The sequence below is a fragment of the Heteronotia binoei genome, chromosome 12, assembly GCF_032191835.1.
Source record: "Heteronotia binoei isolate CCM8104 ecotype False Entrance Well chromosome 12, APGP_CSIRO_Hbin_v1, whole genome shotgun sequence".
NCBI lineage: Eukaryota > Metazoa > Chordata > Lepidosauria > Squamata > Gekkonidae > Heteronotia > Heteronotia binoei.
In genome coordinates, this window is record NC_083234.1 from 73,633,408 (window position 1) to 73,657,284 (window position 23,877).

General features: G+C 50.3%; 1 non-coding gene across 1 annotated transcript; it reads right to left on the reverse strand.

Moving 5' to 3' along the window:
* Nucleotides 1-19,384: 19,384 nt before the first annotated feature.
* TRNAG-GCC (transfer RNA glycine (anticodon GCC)) lies at nucleotides 19,385-19,459 on the reverse strand. The gene has a single exon. It is a non-coding gene; the product is annotated as a tRNA-Gly (tRNA).
* Between the last annotated feature and the right edge of the window lie 4,418 nt (nucleotides 19,460-23,877).

Genomic DNA, 23,877 nt, shown 5'->3' on the forward strand with positions numbered 1-23,877 from the left:
ATCAGAAGAGCCCTGCTGGATCAGACCAGTGGTCCATCTAGTCCAGCATCCTGTCTCCCACAGTGGCCAACCAGTTCCTCTGGAGGGCCGACAACAGGGCACAGAGGCTGAGGCCTTCAAAAAACATCAGAAGAGCCCTCCTGGATCAGACCAGTGGTCCATCTAGTCCAGCATCCTGTCTCCCACGGTAGCCAACCAGTTCCTCTGGAGGGCCAACAACAGGGCACAGAGGCTGAGGCCTTCAAAAAACATCAGAAGAGCCCTGCTGGATCAGACCAGTGGTCCATCTAGTCCAGCATCCTGTCTCCCACAGTGGCCAACCAATTCCTCTGGAGGGCCAACAACAGGGCATAGAGGCCGAGGCCTTCTCCTGAGGTTGCCTCCTGGCTCTGGGACTTAGAGAATTAGTGCCTTTAAGAACATATCACGTTGGATCAGGCCAGTGGCCCATCCAGTCCAATATTCTGTCACACAGTGGCAAAAAATACCAGGAGTCATCACGAGTGGAGCCAGGACACTAGAAGTCCTCCCACTGTTGCCCCCCCCCCAAACCCCAAGAATACAGAGCGTTGCTGCCCCAGACAGAGTTCCATCTATACCCTGTGGCTGAATGTGGAGGTTTCCCTCAGTCACCCTAGCTAGTAGCCATTGACAAACTTTTACTCTCCATGAATCTATCTAATTCCCCCTTTAAAGATATTAATTAATTAATTAATTTTATTTGGTAAATTTATATTCCGCCCTTTCCCAGACGGGCTCAGGGCGGATCACATTCAAGTAAAACAGGTCACATACATTTATTCCAGTAGCAATCATAACATCCTCTGGCAGAGAACGCCACATTTTAATTACTCTCTGTGTAAAGTAGGATTTTCCTTTTGTCTGTCCAGAACCTATTGCCCATCAGTAGGAAAGAACTAACAAGATGTGTACCTGGTATCTGAAGAAGTGAGGTATCTTAAGAAGTATCCTAAAGGGACGGGGAGGGACGGTGACTCAGTGGCAGAGCATCTGCTTGGTAAGCAGAAGGTCCCAGGTTCAATCCCCGGCATCTCCAACTAAAAAGGGTCCAGGCAAATAGGTGTGAAAAACCTGAGCTGAGACCCTGAAGAGCCACTGCCAGTCTGAGTAGACAATACTGACTTGATGGACCAAGGGTCTGATTCAGTATAAGGCAGTTTCATATGTTCATATCCCTTGGGGAGGAGCTCTAGTTTCAAACTGCGATACACAATTCACTGAAGACGACTGGGTTCAGATTTGGAACTCACCCCTTTGAAAGAGCAGAGCTATAAATATTCATACACAACAATTTAAACTCCTTTCACGGTATTTGACACCTTTAAAAAAATTTCGAAGTAAACTTAACAATAATGCAGAATGTCGGAAAGGGTGCGGTAAGAAGGGTAACTTTTTTCATTGTTGGTGGCTATGCCCTGAAATTCAAAAATATTGGGCCCGGTTGATAGCGAAAATATCTGGAATCGTTGGTTGTCTGGTACCTTTAACGCCAGAATGGGTACTTTTAAATCTCTGGCCAGATAGTTTTTCCACTCAATGCAAAGAGCTTATTGCTTACTTGATACTGGCAGGTAAAATTTTAGTAGCTCAGAATTGGAAAAAAAACCTAGTCTTCCTACTATGGATGAATAGTTTGCGAAAGTCAGGGAGCTTATAGTGCGAGATAAATTGTCCACACAGCTTTTGATCATGGAAACACCGAACTATAAGAATAACTTTATTGAAAAATGGTTTCCTTATCTTGAATATGTGAACTCAATTGCCTCTGCAGAAGAAATATTGCCTCCAGAATTGTTGAACTTTATTGTTCTGTAATTGATTGATCTGTGCTTGTTCTTAATTGTAAAACCAAACTTTGGTATAACTTTGGTATAAGCTTTATTTAAGCTCTTATTGGTAACATATTTATTTTTATTTTTTTGTGACAATAAAATTGAAATTAAAAAAAAAAGAACATAAGAGAAGCCATGTTAGATCAGGCCAATGGCCCATCCAGTCCAACACTCTGTGTCACATAAGAACATAAGAGAAGCCATGTTGGATCAGGCCAGTGACCCATCCAGTCCAACACTCTGTGTCACATAAGAACATAAGAGAAGCCATGTTGGATCAGGCCAATGGCCCCTCCAGTCCAACACTCTGTGTCACACAGTGGCAATGTTTTATATATACACACACAAACGCACACACACTGTGGCTAATAGCCACTGATGGACCTGTGCTCCATATTTTTATCTAAACCTCTCTTGAAGGTGGCTATGCTTGTGGCCGCCACCACCTCCTGTGGCAGTGAATTCCACGTGCCAATCACCCTTTGGGTGAAAAAGTGCTTCCTTTTATCCGTTTTAACCTGTCTGCTCAGCAATTTCATCGAATGCCCACGAGTTCTTGTATTGTGAAAAAAAAGAAGTCTCCTCAGATATCTGAAGAAGTGGGCAGTGACTCACCAGAGCTCCTCCCCCTGCCACAAATGTGGTTAGTCTTTTCTGCTGCTACAGACAGACTAACATGGTGGCCCATCTTGATCTATTACACATCAGTTAATGAGGTCTGTTTGGAAGAGGCGCTTATTTTAATGGTTTTATCATATATGTATTACCTTTTTAGTTGCCTTGGCGGCCCTTGTAAGGGCAGAAAGGCAGGGTATAAATTTTGTAAATAGTTAAATAAACTGCAGGGACATCATATACTCAGGAACCCCTGTCGCCGCCGCTTCAGTGGCCATCTCATTATCCTACCCCCTCTTTATCAGAACGCAATGGGCGTTTTCGCACTCACCTTCAAGTGGTGCGACCACCCTCCTCACGCCGGCGGATCTGCAGGGATTTCGCACCAGAAGCGCCGGCGCACCCAAAAGAGCCGGCGACTTCCGTCGCGAAACCAGCTCAAACGTTTTCCTGCTTCTTGGCGGTTTCCGTTTGAGCTGGTTTCGCGACGGAAGTCGCCGGCTCTTTTGGGTGCGCCGGCGCTTCTGGTGCGAAATCCCTGCAGATCCGCCGGCGTGAGGAGGGTGGTCGCACCACTTGAAGGTCAGTGCGAAAACGCCCAATGATTCTCTTCTACCCCAGTCACAAATGCTTGCCCCCAGGGCATTTTTGGTAGAGAAAGCCCAGCAGGAAGTCATTTGCATATCAAGCCACACCCCCTGGCACCAAGCTAGCGGGAACTGCGTTCTTGTGCGTTCCTGCTCAGAAAAAGCTCTGTCCCACTCAGTCATGACTAAATTCCATTGCAAATAACAGGACTTCAGCAAGTCACAACCAATACTTCAGTAGGTCACAACCAGTTTAGCGTAGCGGTTAAGTGTGCGGACTCTTATCTGGGAGAACAGAGTTTGAGTCCCCCACTCCTCCACCGGCAGCTGCTGGAATGGCCTTGGGTTAGTCATAGCTCTCGCAGGAGTTGTCCTTGAAAGGGCAGCTGCTGTGAGAGCCCTCTCAGCCCCATCCACCTTACAGGGTGTCTGTTGTGGGGGGAGAAGATATAGGAGATTGTAAGCTGCTCTGAATCTGATTCAGAGAGAAGAGTGGGGTATAAATCTGCAGTCTTCTTCTTCTTCTTCTTCTTCTTCTACTTCTACTTCTTCTTCTACTCCCAGTTTGGGAGAGCCAGTTTGGTGTAGTGGTTAGGTGTGCGGACTCTTATCTGGGAAAACCGGGTTTGATTCCCCACTCCTCCACTTGCACCTGCTGGAATGGCCTTGGGTCAGCCATAGCTCTGGCAGAGGTTGTCCTTGAAAGGGCAGCTGCTGTGAGAGCCCTTTCCAGCCCCACCCACCTCACAGGGTGTCTGTTGTGGGGGAGGAAGGTAAAGGAGATTGTGAGCCGCTCTGAGACTCTTCGGAGTGGAGGGCGGGATATAAATCCAATATCTTCTTCTTCTCCCACTAAGCTGTGGAGTCTTGTGAGCAAAAATTCTACTTCATGAGCTATTAGCATTAAAGTTGCGAGCTACTGCATACATTGGTGTACTCTGGGGCCATTTTTACTGAGCTGAGACAAAAACGTATGAGCTGGAGGCTAAAAACTGTGAGCTAGCTCACTCTAACTCAGCTTAGAGGGATAACTGGTCACAACTAAATTTTGTCTACCATTTTTCAAACAGTAATTGGGCTGAGAGACCGGACCATCATTTCCGTGGGTGAGAGTCCAGGAGAGCTTTAATTGAATTGTTGTGTTCATCCTTACAAGGGCCCGAGGATACAGTTGGAAGAGTTTGCTACACCAGAGTAAACCAGCTATCCTTCTGGATTTACAGTGCAAAATGGTCAGTCAAATCTTTTAAGTTCATTGAGGTCAATGTGGGCTAGGGGTTACTCCGCTTAGCTCCCAGAGAGAGAGAGAAAGATTTCATTGAAGGAATCATCAAGCTTCATTCTGAATGGTGAGAGCCGATACGTCCCCCACTAAAAGTCAAGAAGTTTCTCCTTGCATTGTCGGGGTGGGGGTGGGGGGAGGGAAATACAAGGTTGAAATTTAGTTGAGAATCTCTGCCTCTCTCTGGCTTCCAAAACCTGGTTTCTCTCTCCTTTTGACTCTTCCCTGTTAATTTTGTTTAGCGGCTTGTCAGGATGGGTACATAAAAGAGGTGCAGAGATCAAGTCAATCTTTTCAGCACTGTGGGAAAAACTATTTCACTAATCCATATTTATTGGTGTAAGAAAGTGGCGGGGGGGGGGGGAGGAGAAAAGGGAAAGGGAGCTAGCCTCAGTGGTCAGAAGCAAAAGACATAAGGGACATTTTAAGACTGCCCTTTTCATACAAGGGTCACATGTCACCCAAATCTTGCGCTTTGTCTCTGGATTGGTTACATTTTGTTCTCTGTGTGTGTGTTTTTTCAATCAGGGTTGCCAGGCAACGACAGAAGACTAGCGAAGATATTTTCTTTATTACAAATGAAGCAGAAAGCATCGAGGAGGTGAAAGATTTTTTTTAAGCAAAAAAAAAAAAAAAAAGGAAACGAAGTTTTAGACAATTCACATGTTTAGGGTCACATAACTTCATTAACTTCATAAACTGTGTTCCCCCCACCCAGGAGGGAGAATTTTGTTTTAATAGAAAGGTAGAACATTGAGGAATAAAGTTAAAAAGAGAACCGCAGGCATTGGTGTATTCAGAGATTTGATGTGCAATTATCGTTAGTATCTGCCTTCCCCCTCCCCTGCCCCCCATTCTGGCTTTAGACAGTGGGGAAATGGCACTAGCAAGTTTTCTTGTGCAAACCCCACAGAAGTGAATGGGAAATGCGCAAAAGAAACATGCATGTTCCTCATTCATTTCAGAGGGGCTTGTGCAAAACCAGCAGCTGAAGCATCGTTGCAATGAAAAAAACGGAGTAATGTGGATGGAAAGGAAAATTCTGAAGGGAAAGTTCTTCCCAGGAACCAAATAGATTGTAAAAATAAGTAAACAGGTATTACTATTTAGGACCATGTACTTAATTTAGGATGGATAAACCCATGGAGCAGAGGTCCATCAGTGGCTATTAGCCACAGAGTATTGTTGAAACTCTCTTTCTGAGGCAAGTGATATTCTGCATTCTTGGTGCCTGGGGGAAGGGGCAACAGTGGGAGGGCTTCTAGTGTCCTGGCCTCACCGATGGACTTCCTGATGGCATCTGGGGGGTTTTTTGCCACTGTGTGTCACAGTGTTGGACTGGATGGGCCACCGGCCTGATCCAACATGACTTCTCTTATGTTCTTATAGATGGAACTCTCTGTGTGGGGCAAAGATGCTCTGCATTCTTGGGCCTTGGGGGAGGGGCAACAGTGTGAGGGCTTCTGGTGCCTTGGCCCCACTGATGGACCTCCTGATTGCATCTGGTTTTTTTGGCTACTGTGTGACAGAGTGTTGGACTGGATGGGCCACTGGCCTGATCCAACGTGGCTTCTCTTATGTCCTCGTATGTGCTTATGATCCATTTGAACTGATGTACATCCTGCAAATGTAATTACATCTGATGCCTAGGGTCGCCATCTCTGGGTCTAGAGATCCCTGGAGGTTTTGGAGGTGGAGCCTTAGGAAGGCAGATTATAACGCCATAGAGACCACTCCAAATCAAGCATTTTCTCCATGGGAACTGATCTCTGTAGAGTGGAGATCCCTTGTAATCCTAGGAGATCTCAGGACCCCACCTGGAGGCTGGCAACCCCAATGCCCTTCCAAGGGCCATTTATAGTCATCTATATTTATTCTCTATTACACCTTTACCACACTGTTCTTCCACCAATTTCTCTTCCTGCAGTTTATTTATTAATTTTATTAGTTTATTAATAATTTGTTTAGACCGATTTCCCACTAGGCTTGTTCCAGCGCCGGAGGTCTTTTCCCCCTGACACTTCCGTCCAATTTCGCATATGCTGCTGCGCTGCAGAGACTTGGCCCGCCTCTTTCCCACAGCAAGCAAGATCCTCTGAAAACCGGTTTCTGTTTGCGAGAGAAAGAGGCGAGCCAAGTCACAGCAGTGGGGCAGCTTGTGCGAAAGCGGACTGAAGCATCGGGGGTGGGGGGAGAGCTCCAACGCCAAAACCAGCCTAGTGGGGAATTGGTCCTTGTTTATCCTCACAGCAACCCTGTTGAGGCAGGTTAGGCTGAGGGAGAGTGACTGGTTCTGAAAGAACTCAAAGTTGAACTTGTGGATCTTCTAACAAAAATCTGTAATCTTTCATTGAAATCTGCCTCCGTTCCAGAGGACTGGAAGGTAGCAAATGTCACCCCCATCTTTAAAAAGGGTTCCAGAGGAGATCCGGGAAATTACAGGCCAGTCAGTCTGACTTCAATACCGGGAAAGTTGGTAGAAAGCAATATCAAGGACAGAATGAGTAGGCACATTGATGAACACGGGTTATTGAGGAAGACTCAGCATGGGTTCTGTAAGGGAAGATCTTGCCTTACTAACCTGTTACATTTCTTTGAGGGGGTGAAGAAACATGTGGACAAAAGAGACTCGATAGATGTTGTTTACCTTGACTTTCAGAAAGCTTTTGATAAAGTTCCTCATCAAAGGCTCCTTAGAAAGCTTGAGAGTCATGGAGTAAAAGGACAGGTCCTCTTGTGGATCAAAAACTGGCTGAGTAATAGGAAGCAGAGAGTGAGTATAAATGGGCAGTCTTCGCAGTGGAAGACGGTAAGCAGTGGGGGGGCTCGGTACTGGGTCCCATGCTCCTTAACTTGTTCATAAATGATTTAGAGTTGGGAGTAAGCAGTGAAGTGGCCAATTTGCCGATGACACTAAATTGTTCAGGGTGGTGAGAACCAGAGAGGATTGTGAGGAACTCCAAAGGGATCTGTTGAGGCTGGGTGAATGGGTGTCAATGTGGCAGATGAAGTTCAATGTGGCCAAGTGAAAAGTAATGCACATTGGGGCCAAGAATCCCAGCTACAAATACAAGTTGACGGGATGTGAACTGGCAGAGACTGACCAAGAGAGAGATCTTGGGGTCGTGGTAGATAAATCACTGAAAATGTCAAGACAGTGTGCGTTTGCAATAAAAAAGGCCAACGCCATGCTGGGAATTATTAGGAAGGGAAATGAAAACAAATCAGCCAGTATCATAATGCCCCTGTATAAATCGATGGTGCGGTCTCATTTGGAGTACTGTGTGCAGTTCTGGTCGCCGCACCTCAAAAAGGATATTATAGCATTGGAGAAAGTCCAGAAAAGGGCAACTAGAATGATTAAAGGGCTGGAACACTTTTCCTATGAAGAAAGGTTGAAATGCTTAGGGCTCTTTAGCTTGGAGAAACGTCGACTGCGAGGTGACATGATAGAGGTTTACAAGATAATGCATGGGATGGAGAAAGTAGAGAAAGAAGTACTTTTCTCCCTTTCTCACAATACAAGAACTCGTGGGCATTCAATGAAATTGCTGAGCAGCCAGGTTAAAACGGATAAAAGGAAGTACTTCATCACCCAAAGCGTGATTAACATGTGGAATTCACTGCCACATGAGGTGGTGGCGGCCACAAGCATAGCCACCTTCAAGAGGGGTTTAGATAAAAATATGGAGCAGAGGTCCATCAGTGGCTATTAGCCACAGTGTGTATGTATGTGTGTGTGTGTGTGTATATATATATATATATATATATATATATATATATATATATATATATATATATATATATATATATAAAAATTTTTGGGGGGCCACTGTGTGACACAGAGTGTTGGACTGGATGGGCCATTGGCCTGATCCAACATGGCTTCTCTTATGTTCTTATGGTCACCCACTGAACTTCTTGGTTGAATGAAGATTTGAACCCAGGCTTTCCAGCCCGCCACTCTAACCACCCTGGCTCCCAGTTTCTGCTTCTTGTGACATTTCTTTCTTGTACAGCTTATCTGCCATCAAAAGCAGTATCTCCAGCAATACTGATGGTAAATTATATAATGCTGTCAAGGTACGTTCTGCTTTATGGAGGGCTGTATGCAAAAAAGAAGAAGAAGAATACAGGAGCTTGCAAATCTAAAACGTTGACTATGAGGGCAATAATGAAAGGAGGACAGAAAAGAGAAGGGCCTAGAGAGAAGCAGGGCCAGCCCGGCCGCTAGGCAACCTAAGCAATTGCCTAGGGCAGGAGTCCCCAACCCCTGGACCATGGACTGGAACCGGTCCGTGGCCTGTTAGGAACCAGGCCATGTAGTGAGGCAGAGGCACCACACTGCCCCTTTCGCCCACCCGGGTCCCAGGCAGATGAAAGAGGCAGCGCAGCCTCAAGCCGAAGCACCACCTCCTTCGTTCGCCCGGGTCCCAGGCGGGCAGAAGGGGCAGCACAGCAGTGACCTGCTGTGGGAGCCAGTTTGGTGCAGTGGCTAAGCGCGTGGACTCTTATCTGGGAGAACCGGGTTCGATTCCCCACTCCTCCACTTGCACCTACTGGAATGGCCTTCCATTCCTTGAGGTTGTCCTTGAAAGGGCAGCTTCCGTGAGAGCCCTCTCAGCCCCACTTTCCTCACAGGGTGTCTGTTGTGGGGGAGGAAGACAAAGGAGATTGTGAGCCACTCTGAGATTTGGAGTGGAGGGCGGGATATAAATTCAATATCATCATAATCACATTCACCTACCCCCCATTTAAAGACCCCCCATGTGGTGGGCAGGGATGGGGTGTGGGGGCAGCCAAACCCCCAGCAACCCCACCCCAACCGGTCAGTAGAAAAATGGTCTTCCACAAAAGCGGTCCCTGGTGCCAAAAAGGTTGGCGGCCACAGGCCTAAAGCCCCGGCCTTCTCGGGGCACCGAATTTGGTACCTCACATGTGACTCGTGCAGGGGAGGGGTGCCAGAAGTTAGCCTTGTCTAGGACGCCAGACAGTCTAGGGCGCCAGACAGTTTAGGGCCGACCCTGGAGAGAAGCATGATGGTCCAAAAAAAATGGAGACACTCCTCCACATTTTCTGTTTTTTTCATTCCTTGGTGAATGCCCACATTTCCCAAGCTTTCATTGAGAGATCCAATCCACTCCTTGGCAAGAAGTTTTGTGACGCTGGGCTACTCATTTTTCAAGCTAGTCTACCTCACAGGGTTGCTGTGAGAGGGCTACCAGCTCCAGGTTGGGAAATACCTAGAGATTTTGGGGGTGGAGCCTGAGAAGGGCAGGGTTTGGGGAGGGGAGGGGCTTCAGTGGGGTAGAATGCCAGAGAGACCAACTTCTAAGGTGGCCATTTCCTGCAGCGGAACTGAGCCCTGTTGCCTGGAGACCTGTCGTAATCCCACGAGATCTCCAGCCACCACCTGGAGATTGGCAACCCAAGGAGGAAGAGCTGTGTCACCCTGGCTCCATTGAAGAAGGAACCAAAATGGATTGAGAGTATTCGCTGCCATCGGAGAGGAGACAAGAGAGGGAACTGTCTGGCACCCTAGACTGTCTGGTGCCCTAGATGTAGCTTGGAGAAAAGTTGACTGCGGGGTGACATTATAGAGGTTTACAAGATAATGCATGGGATGGAGAAAGTAGAGAAAGAAGTCCTTTTCTCCCTTTCTCACAATACAAGAACTCATGGGCATTCAATGAAATTGCTGTAGGGTTAGAATGGATAAAAGGAAGTACTTCTTCACCCAAAGGGTGATTAACATGTGGAATTCACTGCCACAGGAGGTAGTGGCAGCTACAAGCATAGACAGCTTCAAGAGGGGATTGGATAAAAATATGGAGCAGAGGTCCATCAGTGGCTATGAAGCACAGTGTGTGTGTGTGTGTATATATATATATAATTTTTTTGGCCACTGTGTAATACAGAGTGTTGGACTGGATGGGCCATTGGGCTGATCCAACATGGCTTCTCTTATGTTCTTATGTAAGTTCCGCTGATTTAGCAGCAGGGGAGAAATTCTAGCAGGAGCTCCTTTGCATAAGAACAGAAAAGAACATCAGTGAAGCCATGTTGGATCAGGCCAATGGCCCATCCAGTCCAACACTCTGTGTCACACAGTGGCCAAAAAACCCAGGTGCCATCAGGAGATCCATCAGTGGGGCCAGGACACTAGAAGCCCTCCCATTGTGCTCCCCCCAAGCACCAAGAATACAGAGCATCACTGACCCAGACATAAGAACATGTTGGATCAGGCCAGTGGCCCATCCAGTCCAACACTCTGTATCATACAGTGCCCCCCCACCCAAAAAAAAACAAGTGCCATCAGGAACTTCACAAGTGGGGCTAGAAGTCCTTCCACTTTGCACCCCCCCCCAAGCACCAAGAATACAGAGCATCACTGCCCCAGACAGTTCCAATAATATGCTGTGGCTAATAGCCACGGATGGACCTCTGCTCCATATTTTTATCCAAAACCCTCTTGAAGCTGGCTATGCTTGTAGCCGCCACCATGTCCTGTGGCAGTGAATTCCACATGTTAATCATAGTAGGCCACACAGCCCTGATGTAGCCAATCCTCCAAGAGCTTACAAGGCTCTTTTTTGTAAGCTCTTGGAAGATTGGCTACATCGTGGGGGTGTGGCCTAATATGCAAAGGAGCTCCTGCTAGAATTCCATCCCTGCTTAGTGACACAGATTTCGTGGGCAATAGGAAGGGAAAGAGAAGACAGGACAGGGAACAGACTGATTTTGGAAGGGAAAGCTGGAGGAATTTATATGGGATGTGGAAGCGAAGAAGCCTCCTGAAGATATTGGAGCAGTGGCGGCATATCGTCCAAGCGACTGAACACCCTGTGCTCTCATTTACAGATTCAGTTGCCCTATCTCTACATAGACATTCACTGCCTAGCAAGGTGCTCCAGTCTGTCCACCATGCTCAGAGCTTTCTTTTTGAGCAGGAACGCACAGGAACGCAGTTCCAGCTGGCTCGGCATCAGGGGGTGTGGCCTAATATGCAAAAGAACTCCTGTTAGCTTTTTGGTGAGAGCCAGTTTGGTGTAGTGGCTAAGAGTGCAGACTCTTATCTGGGAGAACTGGGTTTAATTCCCCACTCCTCCACTTGCAGCTGCTGGAATGGCCTTGGGTCAGCCAGAGCTCTCTTATCTCGGAGAACTGGGTTTGATTCCCCCCTCCTCCACTTGCAGCTGCTGGCATGGCCTTTGGTCAGCCAGAGCTCTCTTATCTGGGAGAACCGGGTTTGATTCCCCCCTCCTCCACTTGCAGCTGCTGGCATGGCCTTGGTCAGCCAGAGCTCTCTTATTTGGGAGAACCGGGTTTGATTCCCCCCTCCTCCACTTGCAGCTGCTGGAATGGCCTTGGGTCAGCCAGAGCTGTCTTATCTGGGAGAACTGGGTTTGATTCCCCACTCCTCCACTTGCAGCTGCTGGAATGGCCTTGGGTCAGCCAGAGCTCTCTTATCTGGGAGAACCGGGTTTGATTCCCCCCTCCTCCACTTGCACCTGCTGGAATGGCCTTGGATCAGCCAGAGCTCTCTTATCTGGGAGAACCGGGTTTGATTCCCCCCTCTTCTGCTTGCACCTGCTGGAATGGTCTTGGGTCAGCCATAGCTCTCTTATCTGGGAGAACCGGGTTTGATTCCCCACTCCTCCATTTGCAGCTGCTGGAATGGCCTTGGTCAGCCAGAGCTCTTTTATCTGGGAGAACCGGATTTGATTCCCCACTCCTCCACTTGCAGCTGCTGGAATGGCCTTGGGTCAGCCAGAGCTCTCTTATCTGGGAGAACCGGGTTTGATTCCCCCCTCCTCCACTTGCAGCTGCTGGAATGGCCTTGGGTCAGCCAGAGCTCTCTTATCTGGGAGAACCGGGTTTGATTCCCCCCTCCTCCACTTGCACCTGCTGGAATGGCCTTGGGTCAGCCAGAGCTCTCTTATCTGGGAGAACCGGGTTTGATTCCCCCCTCTTCTGCTTGCACCTGCTGGAATGGTCTTGGGTCAGCCATAGCTCTCTTATCTGGGAGAACCGGGTTTGATTCCCCACTCCTCCATTTGCAGCTGCTGGAATGGCCTTGGTCAGCCAGAGCTCTCTTATCTGGGAGAACCGGGTTTGATTCCCCACTCCTCCACTTGCAGCTGCTGGAATGGCCTTTGGTCAGCCAGAGCTCTTTTATCTGAGAGAACCGGGTTTGATTCCCCACTCCTCCATTTGCAGCTGCTGGAATGGCCTTTGGTCAGCCAGAGCTCTTTTATCTGAGAGAACCGGGTTTGATTCCCCACTCCTCCATTTGCAGCTGCTGGAATGGCCTTGGGTCAGCCAGAGCTCTCTTATCTGGGAGAACCGGGTTTGATTCCCCACTCCTCCACTTGCAGCTGCTAGAATGGCCTCGGGTCAGCCGTAGCTCTCGCAGGAGTTGTCCTTGAAAGGGCAGCTGCTGTGAGAGCCCTCTCAGCCCCTCCCACCTCACAGGGTGTGTGTTGTGGAGGGAGAAGACATGGGAGATTGTAAGCCGCTCAGAGTCTCTGATTCAGAGAGAAAGGCGGGGTATAAATCTGCAATTCTTCTTCTTTTGTTGAAAAGCCCTGTGTGAAACAATGATGATGTCAGGGGTGTGGCCTAATTCGCAAATGAGCTCTTTGCTGGGCTTTTTCTACCAGAAAAGCCCTGACCGCCATGCCCATCCTCCACCCAGTCCATAAAGCCAGCCCAGCCATGCCCAGTACAAGGTCAATAGGAACTGCGCAGCATGGACACAGCAAATACAAGCATACCACAGAGGCAAAACATCCTAAAATGAATGAAACTGCAGCAAAATATAACAGGGCAGACCATCACACAAGGGGCCGTTATACAGACAGGCCCTTAAAATCTTTCAGACAGACCTGCCCCCCCCCTTCAAGGTACTAATCCCATTTTCCAACCCAAACCTCTGTGCTTGTGTGTGTGCGCGAGCGCGAGTGTGTGCATGCATGCATGTAAAGTGCTGTCAAGTTGCAGCAAACTTGCGATGACTCCCAGAGGGTCTTCAAGGCAAGTGATTAAATGCAGAGGGGGGTTGCCATTGCCTTCCTCTGAAAAGTCTTCCTTGCTGGTCTCCCATCCAGGGCCGGCTCATCCACTAGGCAAACTAGGCGGTTGCCTAGGGTGCCGGGAGGGTGGGAGTGCCAAATTGGGCACCCCACCCTCTCCTGGTGCCCCAAGCAAGCACCTAGTTTGCTTGCCTCCTCCACCTGCCAGCTGCTACTGCTGCTCGCCCCTCCGTTCCTTTCCCTCCCCCCGCAGCTCTGTGCCCCACGCGCCTCCCCGTCTCTTCCTCCCAACCCCTCCCCAACCCACGTCGATTTCAAGGCTGGAACTGGCTGTAGCGCCATATTCTGGCTATCCCCCAGCCCAATCACTCAATCAGCGAGCAACACCACGCCGCGCTCACAGTCTTGTCAGGACAAGTGTCCTGAAAGGGCGGCCCCGCTGCTGCTGACTCCTCTCCCATCCAGGAAGTGGGGAGGGGAGGAGTCAGCAGCAACGGGGTTGCCCTTTCAGGACGCTTGTCCTGACAGACTGGGAGCGTGGTTCGGCCCCGTGATGCGGTTTCGCTCACTGATTGAGTGATTGGGCCAGGGGAGGGGGGCTTTAGATAGCCAGAGTGCGGCGCTAGAGCCAGTTCCAGCATTGAAATTGACATGGGGTGGGGAAGGATCGGGAGGGAGGGAGGTGATGCGGCAGGGAGTGGAGGGGGCACAGGGGGAGCATGGAGCCGCAAGGGGAGCGGTTTTGGGAGGAACGCCAGGCAGCAGGTCTGCCTAGGGTGCCATGGGATATCAGGCCGCCCCTGCTCCCACCCACATACTGACCTTGCTTAGGTTCCAAGAACTGATGAAATCAGGCTACACTATACTATCCTAAGTAAGCTCAAGAGTCGTGGAGTAAAAGGACAAGTCCTCTTGTGGATCAAAAACTGGCTAATAAATAGGAAACAGAGAGTGAGTATAAATGGGCAATTTTCTCAGTGGAGGATGGAAAGCAGTGGGATGCTCAATACTGGGTCCGATGCTTTTTAACTTGTTCATTAACGATTTGGAGTTGAGAGTAAGCAGTGAAGTGGCTAAGTTTGCGGATGACACTAAATTGTTCAGAGTGGTGAGCAGGGGTGGAATTCCAGCAGGTGCTCCTTTGCATATTAGGCCACACCCCTGTGATGTAGCCAATCCTCCAAGAGCTTACGAAAGAGAGCCTTGTAAGCTCTTGGAGGATTGGCTACATCAGGGGTGTGTGGCCTAATATGCAAAGGAGCTCCTGCTAGAATTCCACCCCGGTGGTGAGAACCAGAGAGGATTGTCAGGCACTCCAAGGGGGTCTGTCGAGGCTGGGCGAGTGGGCGTCAACGTGACAAATGAAGTTCAACATGGCCAAGTGCAAGGTAATGCCCATTGGGGCCAAAAATCCAACATGGCTTCTCTTATGTTCTTATTCCACATCCTTCCAACCAAGATACTCCTCCCCTAATCACAGATGCCGAGATGTGGTTCAGCAGCAGCGAACAAAATCCACCCTCTACATGCTCAGAGGAACCACACCTGATTACTGCATCTTTTCTAGAGCTGCCAGGCCCTGGCTTCTTCCTAAGGTACCTGAAGAAGAAGAAGATATTGGATTTCTATCCCGCCCTCCACTCCGAAGAGTCTCAGAGCGGCTCACAACCTCCTTTACCTTCCTCCCCCACAACAGACACCCTGTGAGGTGGGTGGGCCTGAGAGGGCTCTCACAGCAGCTGCCCTTTCAAAGACAACTCCTGTGAGAGCTATGGCTGACCTAAGGCCATCTCAGCAGCTGCAAGTGGAGGAGTGGGGAATCAAACCCGGTTCTCCCAGATAAGAGAGCTCTGGCTGACCCAAGGCCATCTCAGCAGCTGCAAGTGGAGGAGTGGGGAATCAAACCCGGTTCTCCCAGATAAGAGAGCTCTGGCTGACCCAAGGCCATCTCAGCAGCTGCAAGTGGAGGAGTGGGGAATCAAACCCGGTTCTCCCAGATAAGAGTCCGCACACTTAACCATTACACCAAACTGGCTCTCCACGCCAAACTGGCTCAAACCTGGAATGGAAGCCTTATTCCACCCAGCTGTCCAAATATGAAGCAAAAATTGGCACAGCTTCCACTTTTCTGGCTGATGTATGCAAAGGCCTTGGTTAACCAAGGACAAAGCAATTATTCCAATGTCTCGTTCTAAATAAAACAGATTTATACACACGATACATATTGGTAAAGGGCTCCTTATGATATAATTAAATGGCATGCTAGGCTGTCTGCATTTATGTCTTTTCTCTTTAGCACTGGTTCCTCCTTGTTAGTGAGGGTTGCCAATTCTGGATTGGGGAATTCCTGGAGATTTGGGAACTTGGGAAAGGCAGGGTTTAGACCAGGAGTGTCAAACATGTGGTCCGGGGGCTGAATCAGGCCCCTGGAGGGCTCCTATCAGGCCCGCAAGCAACTGGCTGTCATCTGCTTCCTTCTCCACATATCTTCCTTCCTTCTGCATCACAGCTTGCTTTGCAAGGCTTGCTCGATCACACAGGAGCTACAGAGCAAAACTTCTATTTTCTCCATTGGCTAAGGGAGGAAAGGGGAGAGGCAGAGCTTGCTTTGCCAGGCTCACTCAATCACACAGCAGAGCTACTGAGCCAAACCTCTCTTCCTTCTATTGGCTGTAGCTCCCCCCCAGTCCTCTAGGGAAGGAAGGAAAGAGCCAGAGCTTCCTTTCCCAGTTCCTTGGATCCCATGGGAGAAATACAAAGAAAGCAACTTTAAGACCAATGAGTGCTAATGTTTTAAGCATGTTTTACGTCTGTGTCCTTTATAAAGTTTATACCTGGCCCAATATGGCCCGGCCCAACCCGACATGGCCCAACCCAGCAAGGTCTCATTTATGTCAGATCCGGTCCTCATAACAAATGAGTTCAACACCCCTGATCTAATCACAACACCACGGTGACTTAATTGGTATTCAGAGGCACAGGAGAGGGACAGTGGCTCGGTGGTAGAGCATCTGCTTGGGAAGCAGAAGGTCCCAGGTTCAATACCCGGCATCTCCAACTAAAAAGGGTCCAGGCAAATAGGTGTGAAAACCTCAGCTTGAGACCCTGGAGAGCCACTGCTGGTCAGGGGAGGGACAGTGGCTCCGTGGTAAAGCATCTACTTGGGAAGCAGAAGGTCCCAGGTTCAATCCCCGGCATCTCCAACTAAAAAGGGTCCAGGCAAGTAGGCGTGAAGAACCTCAGCTTGAGACCCTGGAGAGCCACTGCTGGTCAGGGGAAGGACGGTGGCTCAGTGGTAGAGCATCTGCTTGGGAAGCAGAAGGTACCAGGTTCAATCCCCAGCATCTCCAACTAAAAAGGGTGCAGGCAAGTAGGTGTGAAGAACCTCAGCTTGAGACCATGGAGAGCCACTGCTGGTCAGGAGAAGGACGGTGGCTCAGTGGTAGAGCATCTGCTTGGGAAGCAGAAGGTCCCAGGTTCAATCCCCAGCATCTCCAGCTAAAAAGGGTCCAGGCAAATAGGTGTGAAAACCTCAGCTTGAGACCCTGGAGAGCCACTGCTGGTCAGGGGAAGGACGGTGGCTCAATGGTAGAGCATCTGCTTGGGAAGCAGAAGCTCCCAGGTTCAATCCCCAGCATCTCCAGCTAAAAAGGGTCCAAGCAAATAGGTGTGAAAACCTCAGCTTGAGACCCTGGAGAGCCACTGCTGGTCAGGGGAAGGACAGTGGCTCAGTGGTAGAGCATCTGCTTGGGAAGCAGAAGGTCCCAGGTTCAATCCCCAGCATCTCCAACTAAAAAGAGTCCAGGCAAGTAGGCGTGAAAAACCTCAGCTTGAGACTCTGGAGAGCCGCTGCTGCCAGACAATATTGACTTTGATGGACCCAGGGTCTGATTCAGTATAAGGCAACCTCATATGTTCATCCTGTCTCTACGTATGGATGCTCCACTCTCAGCCAAAAGAAGTTCTTGACTAATTGAAAATACAGCAGTCATCAGTACAATGAAAAGACTCGACAATTAACCCAAATATCGTTCTGAATTTTAAAGAAAGCCAAAGGGGCGGGGGGTGGGGGAGAGACCATGCAATGATTCATACTAACACATCAAGAAAAAGAACAAAGCAGTAGACAAGGTGCACCTTTAAGACCAACTAAGTTTTATTCAGATTTTAAGCTTTCGTATGCTCTAAGCAGAGCTTACGAAATCATGCAAAGAGAAATGATTTCACATGCCTCAAGCCAAGAAAACAAGATGGCAAGTCAAACCCTGCAGGGAGCGTTAGAACGATGGGAGGCCACAACATAGGCCCTGTCCCTGCTAGCCACCTACCTCATTAATAATGGTTGGGGTACACAGGGGACTTTCCCAGAAAATCCTTCCTTGCATCTTTGGAAATTTCTATGCTGCCCCTCCAGAGAACCTGCTCAAAGCTAATCACCCAGCTGATTATATAGCTTAATTTGATCCCAAGATCGACCATGGCTAATATTTCCAGTGTCGGTAAGAAGAGAGACAAATTTGGCTGTGTGCAAAATGTCCCTCCTTTGCATGCCCCTCGAGGATTGTTCGAGGGGCTTCCCTCCTGTTATCACAGCATCTCACTTTTATCCAGGGGTCATTTTGTAGAAAAATTAGATAACTCATTAGCATATGCCGCCCCCCCAGTCAAAAACAACCTGATGCAAGAAAGGAGAGCCCCAGGCAAGTGAGGCCTGCTTGGGCTGGCTAGAGATCCAGCCAGCCCAAGCAAGGCCTCACTCAACTGAGGCTCTCCTGTATCACCCCCCCCCCCCAGTCAAAAGGCCAACAAGCCACCCGTCACCCAAAAGGATATAAGAAGTGGAGAAAGGGTGGCGTGGGCTTCTCCAGGGGTTAACGAGGGCTGCTGGGGGCAAAGCCCCTGGTGGGTGGCTGGCTGCCCGCTCTCCTAACCCAGGGATTGTTATGCAGTTGCATCTACTATTCATTGGACAAGATAGGTGGGGAGGAAGAGGGGGAACCCTCAGAAAGGTTCAGGAGCTGCACTCCTGTTAGCTCCTGCTGAATTTATCCCACCTTGCCTCTGAAGAGCTCGGGGTGGCAAATGCGGCTCTTCCTTCCCTGCTCTGTTTTATCTACACAACAGCCCTGTGAGCGCAGTCAGGTTGAGACAGAGGAAGGTCATCCAACTTGTTTCATTGCGGAACAGGGCCTGGGATAGGTCTCCCCGGTTCTAGTCTGGCGGTCGTACTGCTACTCCGTGATGTTTGTCGCATGTTGGAGCCAGTGTTCCCTCTCTGCTGAGTGAGTGTGAGCCAGCTCACAATTTTTTTAGCCTCCGGCTCGCACATTTTTTGTCTCCGCTCAGAAAAAAAAACGGCCCCAGAGCAAACTCACTGATGCAGGAGCTCACCGTGTTTTGTACCCATCTCTCCCTTTTCCCTTTATTCTCGTCTTTATGGAAATGCGATAAAAACTTTTAAAGGATGCAGGGGCTCACAGCTTTAATGCCAGTAGCTCACAAAGTAGGTTTGTTGCTCCCAAGACTCCACAGCTTAGAGGGAACATTGGAACTTGGAGCCCCAGCATCCATGGCCGGCCTCGGCTGCAGCCCAGGGCTTCTGGTGGGGCCAATGTTGCTGACTCCCCCGCCCACACGTCTCCTGGAGTCTGCCCTCGTGCTCTTCTCCTGCCCGCTTCTCAGGGCTGGCCCTAGACTTTCCGGCACCCTAGGCCAGGCTAACTTCTGCCCCGCCCCCCATTGATGTCACCGAATCCCATGCGGGAAACTCAATTTGGTGCCTCCAGAAGGCTGGCGCCCTAGGCAATCACCTAGTTTGCCTCGTGGCAGAGCTGGCCCTGCCGCTTCTGAGTACTTGGTCACCTACGGTCCCCCTTGAAGCATAGGAAGCTGCCTTCTACCGAATCAGACCTTCGGTCCATCAAAGTCAGTCTTGTCTACTCAGACTGGCAGCGGCTCTCCAGGGTCTCCAGCTGAGGTTTTTCACGCCTACTTGCCTGGACCCTTTTGAGTTGGAGATGCCGGGGATTGAACCTGGGACCTTCTGCTTGGCAAGCCGATGCTCTACCACTGAGCCACCACACCTCCTCAGAACATATGAGGCTGCCTTCTACTGAATCAGACCTTCGGTCCATCAAAGTCAGTCTTGTCTACTCAGACTGACAGCGGCTCTCCAGGGTCTCAAGCTGAGGTCAGGGCCAAACTAGGGGGTTGCCTAGGGCACCAGCAGGGCAGGGGTGACCCCCTCCCTCCCAGGCAAACGCCTCGTTTGCCCGCTCCCCAGCCTCCTCCTCCCTTCCCCAACCCAGGTCGATTTCAGTGCCCTGAACAGGTCCAGCGCTGTGCTCTCAGGCTATCTAAAGCCCCCCCTTCCGCCACCCAGCTGATTGGCAGGTAAAACTGCGCTTTGCGTGCACTGTCCATCAGGGCTGGGGCAGGGCAGCAGCAGCAGGAGACCAGAGTCCTGAAAGGGCAGCCGCCGCCACTACCTCCTCCCCACTTCCTTCCCATCCAGGGAGTGGGGAGGAGGCAGGCACGGAGCTACTCGTGAGTAAGCAGCAGGCCCAGCAACTCAGGGGCGGGGGCAGAAGAAGGGCTAGGGCCAGTCCTGGCTGAGGTTTTTCACGCCTACTTGCCTGGACCCTTTTTAGTTGGAGATGCCGGGGATTGAACCTGGGACAAACAGGTTGCTTACCTGTAACTGATGATCTTCGAGTGGTCATCTGTGCAGTCACACACATGGGTCTTGCCGCAGGCAACGGATCCATTCCTCGGAGCTCCAATAGCTCGTTTATAACGTCTTTTGGCGCGCTTTCCTCCCGCTTTGGGGAGCAGGCAGCGACCGCGCATGCCTGGAGCGGGGGGAGAGCGCCCCTTCCACTCAGTTTCTTCCAGCCGCCGCCGGCAATGACACTGTAAGTTTACGGAAGAATCACAAGAGGCCAGCAGCGGGGAAGGCTGGGTGGGCGTGTGTGACTGCACAGATGACCACTCGAAGATCATCAGTTACAGGTAAGCAACCTGTTTATCTTCTTCGTGGTCTCTGTGCAGTCCCACACATGGGTGACTAGCCAGCTGGATGGACTGGAGGAGGGTGCTGGTAAAGAAAAAGGTTAGTCACAGGAAAAATCAAATCACATGCAATCACGCAATCAACCATCATGTGACGTGGTCTGCAGTGTAAAGATGGAAGCGGATGCACTCACCCCTGGCTTCAGAGGAAGATGGATCTGAGGACCGCTTGGCCGAAGGAGGCGTCACGTCTCGCACGAACGTCCATCGCATAGTGGGAGACGAACGTGGATGGAGAGGACCAGGATGCAGCCGCACAAATGTCCTCTAGAGACACGCCTTGTAGAAAGGCCGAAGACGTGGAGATCGCTCTAGTAGAGTGGCCCTTAAGGCCGTCGGGCAAAGGCTGCTTAGCCAGTTCGTAGCACAACCTGATGGCACTGACTACCCACTTTGACAGACGTTGGGTAGAAATTTTAAGACCCCTGTGGGGGTTTCCGTAGGCCACAAACAGATTAGGGTCCTTACGGAAAGGTTGTGTACGATCAAGGTAGAAGGATAACGCCCTTCTAACGTCCAAGGAATGCAGGGCTCGTTGTCCCTGGTCGGATGGGTTGGAGAAGAACGTTGGTAGAGAAGTTGAGGTTGATAAGTGGAACTGGGAGACAACCTTAGGCAGGAACGCAGGGTCCGGTCGCAAAACAACTTTGTCCTTGTGGAAAATGGTGTAGGGAGGATCGTAGCGGAAAGCGCATAAGTCACTTGCCCGTTTGCCCGAGGTGAGGGCTACGAGTAATGCTGTCTTCCAGGAAAGGAGATTGAGGTCTATGGTAGCCATAGGTTCAAAAGGGGCTTTCATCAAGCAGGAAAGGACTAACGATAAACTCCATGTCGGAACAAATGGTTTAACCGGTGGGTTGAGGTGCAACAAGCCCTTGAGAAAGGACTTTGATAAGGGATGGGAGAACACAGTCTTGCCATCGATCGGCTTGTGGAAAGCAGAAACCGCAGAAAGGTGAACCTTCACAGAGGAATAACAGAGTCCGGATTTCTGTAGGGAAAGTAGGTAGTCCAGAATTAGGGGAAGTGGAGCCGTTTCCGGCTGCAGCTGAGAAGATGTTGCAAAGGAACAGAAGCGCTTCCATTTACGCTGATAAGAAAGTCTGGTGGAAGGCTTTCTTGCGTTGAGGATGACATTGGCTACTTCTGTAGAGAGGAAGGTGGCCGTATTCTCCAGGCGGTCAGGGCCAGGACCCGAGGGTTGTGATGAAGAACCTGACCGTTGGCTTGAGAGAGGAGGTCGCCCGCAGGAGGAAGCCGGCAGTAAGTGTGGCGTGACAGTTGAAGCAGCCTCGTGAACCACGGTTGCCGAGGCCACCATGGCGCAATGAGGATGCAGTCTGTGCCATCCCGAGTTATTTTCACCAGCACACGTGTCAGAAGGGGGGTCGGTGGAAAGAAGTAGTGAAGGGGACCTGTCCAATCGTGCAGAAAGGCGTCGTTGCCCCTCCTGCAATAAAACTGAGGACACTTGGCATTGTTCCTGGATGCAAAGGCGTCCACCTCGGGTGTTCCGAAGCAGCGGAAGATGCTGCGAAGGTAGGTCGGAGTGATGGACCATTCGTGGTCGTCTATCCGAAACCTGCTGAGGGAATCGGCCAAGGTATTCTCCACACCGGGGAGATGAATGGCAGTCATAAATATGTTGTGTTTGACACACCATTCCCAGAGCAGTACGGCTATACGACAGAGACGGAGGGATCTGGTGCCCCCTTGCTTGTTTATATAATAAACAGTAGCCATGTTGTCCGTAGAGATCTGGACATGCTGGCCCTTTATTAATGGGAGAAATGATTGAAGAGCTCTGTGCACCGCGATCAGTTCTAAGCAGTTTATGTGCATGAGTCTCTCGGTGGTCGTCCAAAGCCCTCTGACAGTTTTGTCCTCTAGGTGGGCTCCCCATCCCCACTTGGAGGCATCTGTTGTTATAGTGGTCGTAGGGGAAGTCGGTAGAAACGGCTTGCCCTCTAGTAGATTGTTGGGCACAGTCCACCACGTGAGAGATAGAAGCGCTCTCTGTGGGATAGTGAGCAGAGCAGCTTGCGGTTGCGTTTGAGGGTTGTAGGCTCGAACAAACCAGATCTGCAGTTGTCGCATTCGCAGTCTGGCAAATCGAAGGACAGATGTCGTTGCAGCCATAAGGCCCAGCAGGCGTTGGATTATGAACGCAGACTGACGGGGTTGCTGTTGAACTGCCTTGGCTAGGGCAATAATAGTGCATGCCCGATCCTCTGGGAGAAAAGCTCGATGCGGGGAGCTGCAGAGAAGGGCGCCTATAAACTTGAGGTCCTGGGTAGGTGTGAGGTGCGACTTTGATGTATTCACGCGGAGACCCAGGGAGCTCAGCAGAGTGAGAGCTGTGTCGAGGTTGTGCTCCAATTGCTGTTGTGTCGGGGCCACCAGGAGCCAGTCGTCGATGTACGGGAAGACTGGAATGTTCCGAGTGCGAAGTGCAGCTGCCACAACCGCCATGCACTTGGTGAACACGCGGGGCGCAGTGGAGAGGCCGAAAGGTAGGGACACATATTGGTAGTGGTCCCGGCCCATGGCAAATCGTAGATACTTCCGATGTTGAGGTCGGATTGTCACATGGAAGTAAGCGTCCTGAAGGTCTAGGGAAGCCATCCAGGAATTCCTGGGGATAAGAGGCAGAATGGACTGCAGGGAGATCATTCTGAACTTCCTGTATGCGATGTGCTTGTTGAGCTTCCTTAGATCTAGAATGGGACGCCTTCCTCCATCCCTCTTGGGAACAAGGAAGTATCTTGAATAGAAGCCTGTCCCCCGATGGAGGGGGGGAACGGGCTCTATGGCTTCCTTGTGGAGCAAGTCCAGGATCTCCTGACGGAGGAGGGGAGAGGGGGGGGTAGCTGTGAAATAGTGGTGGCGAGGTGGAGAAATGAACTCGATTGCGTAACCTAGACGCACGATGGTCAGCACCCAGGAGTCGGTTGTTATCGAGTTCCAAGTCGGAAGGAACGGTGACAGACGTGTGTTGAAGAACGGTACGGGGGAGTCAAAGAGACTGTTTAGAAGGAAGGGAGGGTTTTTTGGCCTGTTGTGACCGCGGTCTTTGTTGGAACTGCGGTTTCTGCTGGCCAGTCTTCCTCTTCCAGAAGTCGGTACGCTTAGGTGACCCTTGGCGTCTTTGAAATGATGGTCTCCAGGGCTTTGCACGGTTGGGACGCTGGGAAAACGGTTGGGAAACTCCCAAGCGCTTGGCACGTTTGCGGCCATCATCCACCGAGGCTAAGACTTCGTCAGTAGAAGCATGGAAAAGGCCGAGGCCATCGAAGGGAAGGTCTTCTATTTTTTGTTTAATGTCCGGTTGTAGATTTGTGGACCTCAGCCAGGCGTGGCGTCGTAAGGCAACAGAGGATGCAAAAACCCTGGACGAGCAAGAAACAGCATGGCGTATGGTGTTGATCTGTTGC